Genomic DNA, 6000 nt, shown 5'->3' with positions numbered 1-6000 from the left:
TCCTTTATACTCGCTCTCAAATCAAGTGTGTATTGTGTCTTGAAATGAGTCAGGCAGTTTCCGCAATATTTATACAACTGTGAGTGCCATATAAACAGGATACATAGAGAGGAAAAGAACAGGGTGGGAAAGTCAGGCTGAGATTGTAGGTAAACTCTGCAAGCAACCATGAAAAAAAAGTATTCTACAATTACTGTATCAGAGGAAAAAAGTGAATCACCAAGTCAATCAATCAATCAATCAATGTATATTTATATAGCCCAATATCACAAATGTTACATTTGTCTAAGTGGACTTCACAGTTTGTACAGAATATCAGTATGACAATACGACACCCTCTGTCCTTGGACCCTCACATCGTACAAGGAAAAACTTCCAAAGAAACCCCACAGTTTAATGGGGAAAAATGGGAGAAACCTCAGGGAGAGCAACAGAGGAGGGATCCATCTCCCAGGACGGACAGACGTGCAATAGATGCCGTGTGTAAATTGAAAAGATAATACATTTACAACATAGGTAGTCCAAATGTTTGGAAATGCATGTGTCTATAATAAGAAGATGAATCCACGAGGATATCAACAATCCTGCGGGAGCCATCAGGGAAGTAGTATGATGAGAGTCAGACAGGACCACAGTGATAGGTTCAGCCACGACTCGAGGTCTGAGGTGGATATGCGAAGGACAGTTGAGAGGTGATCATCAGTGATAGAGGATCTGTATCTGGATTTGTTGAACTTCATCACTGAGAATGTCTGTTCACATATGTAGGTAGATCCAAAGAGGACCATCATCTTCTGAGCACGTCTCCTGATGTGTGGAAAGTTCTCCTCTTTCAGGGAAGAGTAAAACTCAGGCAGTGAGACTGACCTAAAGTGCTCTGACAGAAGTGTGTCAGACTGCAGGTCAATGAGTTCAAGCTGAACATCACTGGGTGCATCATCCACATGGCATGTAAATGGGGAAAAGATCATGTTCATTTCATTCTCAACTGTTTTGAAGTCTTTAAATCGCCTTGAAAACTCACCATGCAGTGCTTCTAACATGGATGAGTACCTCTGGAGGTGATCAGCTGATGGTGTGGCTTCCTTCAGTGTTGGCAAGTGCGTGAGAATGTTGTCTTCCATTTGGCTTGAGAGAAGCTGCAGCTTTCTCATGAAAGCCTTCACTGCACTGTACATGTCATGCACAAAAAGGCCCTTGCCTTGCAGTTTGACATTTAGTTCACTCATTAGTGCAGTCACATCTACAGCAAAACCAAGGTCTGCCATCCAGTCTGCATCTGAAAGCTGTGGGATGTTGTTTCCTTTCTTCACACAGAAGTCTTGAATCTCTTCTCTCAGGTCCCATACTCTTTTCAGCACTTTGCCCAGGCTGAGCCACCTGACAGCTGCAATAATCTCACTTTCCTCCAAAAGTGCAACAAACTGTCTGTGGTTCAATGCTCTTGCCCTGATGAAGTTAACTATTTTAGTTACAACATCAACAACATGGTTAATTTTTAACACTGACTTACACAACACTTCCTGATGTATAATACAATGCAAAAATACCAATTTCTGCTCAGGGTTAATTTCTGTCACTTTATCCTGCATTCTCTTCAATAGTCCAACATTTTTCCCTGTCAGATTTGGACAACCATCCGTTGTCACGCCTGCCAGCTTGTCCCATTTCAGTCCCAACTTTTCCACACATGCATTTACCTCCATGAACAAATCACTCCCTGTTGTTGTCCCTTTCATTGACTGCATGACTGCCAGCTCCTCCGTGATTTTGAAGTCTGTAGTTATCCCACGTAGGAAGATGAGTAGCTGGGCAGTGTCACGTACATCGCAGCTCTCATCCAAAGCCAAGAAAAAAAAGTCAAAGTTGACCGCTCTGTTCTGCAGCTGAAGCTCCAGATTTCCCGCGATGTCCTCAATCCTCCTCGTAAGAGTGCGTCGGGAGAGCGGCACTTTCTCAAATGCCTCCTTTTTCTCCGGGCATATTAGTGCGGCAGAGTCCAACAAACACTCCTTAATGAACTCTCCGTCCGAAAACGGTTTACTTTTTTTTTTGCAATTTTGTGGGATAAGACATAACTCGTCTTGACAGCTGCATCTCTGGATGTGGAATGTTTTGTGGAAATGTGTTGTTGGCTTTGCAGCTTAGCTAGCAAAGCATCCGACCCCTTTGCCCGCTCTTCCTCAGACAGGTTCTTGTATTTATCTGCGTGTTTGGTAGCATAGTGGCGACTCAAATTGTACTCCTTGAACACAGCGACCTGCGCACCACAAACTAAACACACAGCTTTACCTTTCACTTCTGTAAATAAATACTTAGCGGTCCATGTCTTGTTGAAAACGCGGCATTCAGTATCGATCTTTCTTTTTTTGCGGAAGCATAATGTGAACAAAATAGGTCCAAGCACTGAGCCCTGTGGCACTCCATGGCTAACTTTGGTTTGCATGGAAGATTCATCGTTGACACACACAAACTGAGACCGTTCAGATAGATAGGACCTAAACCAGCCTAAAGCAGTTCCCTTTATGCCAACTAAGTGCTCTAGTCTTTGCAATAGGATATCATGGTCTCTCCCAAGTGGGAGGAAAGGCAAATAAACTTATCCAAATGAGAAGAACACTCCAGACTAAACTGCTTAACCTATGAATATGGATGGACTCTGCAACTGGTGTTATTGAATGAGATTAAAGATTAAACAAAAACACCTCAGAGTTAAAAAAAAAAACAGCTCTGTGCTGCTACTGCTTATTATCGTTATGAAGCTTATCTCCTCAAAGTTGGGTTAATCCTTTATTGTGGCAAAGTGTGCAGTTACATAACTTGGAATGGCATCAATAAGACAGGGAGAGAACAGTTCTCACACACATAGGAAGGCTAAGTTGTTTGTGACTTATGAAGAGTCAACTTGTGATGCGAAAGGTGCAATAAGTAGAGTTCAAACACATAAGGCTTCCTCTTTAGCAGCTTATAGGAAAGCAGCAAGTGGAGACCTTTGGTTGTAGGGTGAACTGTGATGTATTGTGCCCTAATCCTGTCTGATTTCTGCTCTACGGCAGTGACCTTCTTTCCGAACAAAATGTTCCCCCCTCCATCGCTGACTCACAACCAGTGGGAGGAAAGGGGCTACAACAGGGGAGTGGGGTTTGTGATGGATGATCCATTTTTCTGGATAAAAGGTTTTACAAAGTGGATGACTTCTGCGTCAGACACAACAAAAGTCCTATTTGCTCAAGGGAAGCCACAGGTCAATTATGCTGTAACTCTCACTGGTGAGGAAACTGTTTGACTGTTGCAGAGTGGAACCACAAGAGGCAGAAACTGCCAGGTGAATCTTAAGAGAGAGGAGCATCATTCAAGGCAAGGCAAGGCAAGTTTATTTATATAGCACCTTTCAACACAAGGCAATTCAAAGTGCTTTACAAAAATGGAAGACATTATGAAAATGGCATTTAAAATCAGTCATTAAAAAGAAAAGATAATAAAATAAACATTAAAAGAAAAAATACATGGATAAAAGTTAAAAGTTACAGTGCAGTTTAAGATGTGAATAGTTCAATTAAAAGCAGCGGCAAAAAGAAAAGTCTTCAGCCTGGATTTAAAAGTAGTAAGAGTTGCAGCGGACCTGCAGGTTTCTGGGAGTTTGTTCCAGATATTTGGAGCATAATAACTGAATGCTGCTTCTCCATGTTTAGTTCTGACTCCAGAAAGCTGACCAGTCCCTGAAGACCTGAGAGTTCTGGATGGTTCATAATTTAGCAGTAGGTCAGACATGTATTTTGGGCCTAAACCATTCAAAGCTTTATAAACCAGCAGCAGTATTTTGAAATCTATTCTTTGACACACAGGAAGCCAGTGTAAGGACTTCAGAACAGGAGTGATGTGATCCACTTTCTTAGTGTTAGTGAGGACTTGAGCAGCGGCGTTCTGAATTAGCTGCAGCTTTCTAATAGATTTTTTAGTGAGACCTGTAAAGACACCATTACAGTAGTCGAGTCTACTGAAGATAAAAGCATGGACAAGTTTTTCCAAATCCTGCTGTGACATTAGTCTTTTAATCCTAGATATGTTCTTTAGGTGATAGTAGGCTGATTTAGTAACTGTTTTAATGTGACTGTTGAAACTCAGGTCAGAGTCCATGACTACACCTAGATTTCTGGCTTTATCTGTTGTTTTGAACATTGCAGACTGAAGCTCAGCGCTAACTTTTATACGTTCTGCCTTGGCTCCAAAAACCATTACCTCAGTTTTATCTTTGTTTAATTGGAGAAAGTTCTGACACATCCAGTCATTGATTTGTTCAATGCACTTACTCAGTGTTTGAATTGGAGCATTCAGCCAAATGGTTGTTTATTTGGTGAAATCGGGGGGTGCTTCAAGCCCACAGAGCAATCAAACCTGAAATCACAGTGTTTATACTGTATGGGTAATGGTAATTATAGTTAAACCTCTGACAGCTTATTTTTGTTTTTCATGTAAGTTTCCACCTCCATGTAATCTTAAACAAACAAAGGGATAGGCCACAACAAGCGCTCTGTTGACAATGGGGAAAGGAGAGAAGTCACAAAGGAGTAGTGAGCACGTTCCCACTGTTATTTTGTGGAAAACAAGGCCTGGTTGGTGCAACTTCATTTTGGATTAGAAGAAGCAATAAAAAACAAAAGGTTATAAAACAAATAATGAATATCTAAAAGAATGAGTTAATAAGACTATAAAACAACGACTCAAGTGTTTTAACAGGCAAGTGAAAGTAAAGATCACACTCATAAAATAAATTAAATCTGAAGAAAATAGCTGCAGGATAAAATGGTTACAGTGTGTACAACTTAAAGTAATAAAAGACATGAAAGACGAGTGATTTAAGAGTGTGAGTGATTCTGTTAGTCTGTGTCTGATCTAAAGCTGCACACTCTTTAGAGTAGAAAACAACGACGATCAGCTTCCCAACTCACATCAACGAAGGCAAACAGGAGAACCTCTCAGATAGTGCAGGACCTCAGCCAGTCAGGGAGAGTCTCCTCTAATCCTTCCCCACTCCAGACATCCCGTCTCTGAGATTGCACGCCACTTGATGCCCCCTCAGGTGGATCTAAATGAGATCTGGCAAAGCTGGGATCAGTGGAGTTTTCTTTCTGAGGAGACTTTTTACATGGGAGACTTATCCTAAACCCTTGGACAAGTCACATATATTCAAATGCACTGCGATGTGTACAACATCCAGTGACATAATAAGGTGTAACATTTAAGTAGATATGGATAGAATTATTTTTAAATCATTAAAACAATTAACAAATGTATCATCAGAATGCCAAGAGGTTTAAGTCCGGACAGTAGGTCGAAGACTTCTTTGTTGAAGAGACGGAAATGAGCATGTTTAGCAGCTAGCCCCGGCCTGTCCTGTCTTGTAATATGCTTGTTCCTGGAGAGGCGCCTGTGAGTCACTGTTGCGTCAGATGAACAAGTGGAGCTGCCACAAATTTGGCCTATTCTTGCCCAGTCAGTAATTGGCCTTCTTTTATATAACTAATGACTGTACTTTAAAGGTCACCTATTATGCAAAATCCACTTTCATGTATTTTATACATAAACGTGTGTCCCCTCTGTGTAAAGAGATTCTCAAAGTTTCAGGAGAAAAGATTCGCTCCTGATCCATTTATATAAAAACTTGTCTGAAAATGAGCTGATCAGATTTTGGCCACTTTATGATGTCATAACGATTTTTTGGCTTGTATAACCATTAGCCAATATGGGTGCCACAGTGACGCGTCCTAAAACCCGGAAGTAAGCTTCTTCCGGTTCCCTCGACAAAAAAGCAATGCAATTTCTCTATCGATTAGATTTATGATTAGAAAATTATAAAAGTAGGGTATGTGGAGATTATCCAACTGAACAAAACGTGATCCGTCTGTGTCAACCACAGACCTTATTTCGAGCTATTTTCCAAAATCCTATGGAGAAATTGCATTGCTTTTTTGTCGAGGGAACCGGAAGAAGCTTACTTCC

This window comes from Trematomus bernacchii, unplaced genomic scaffold (genome assembly GCF_902827165.1).
Source record: "Trematomus bernacchii unplaced genomic scaffold, fTreBer1.1, whole genome shotgun sequence".
In the NCBI taxonomy this organism is placed as follows: Eukaryota; Metazoa; Chordata; class Actinopteri; order Perciformes; family Nototheniidae; genus Trematomus; species Trematomus bernacchii.
Note: the sequence above shows the minus strand (reverse complement) of the source record.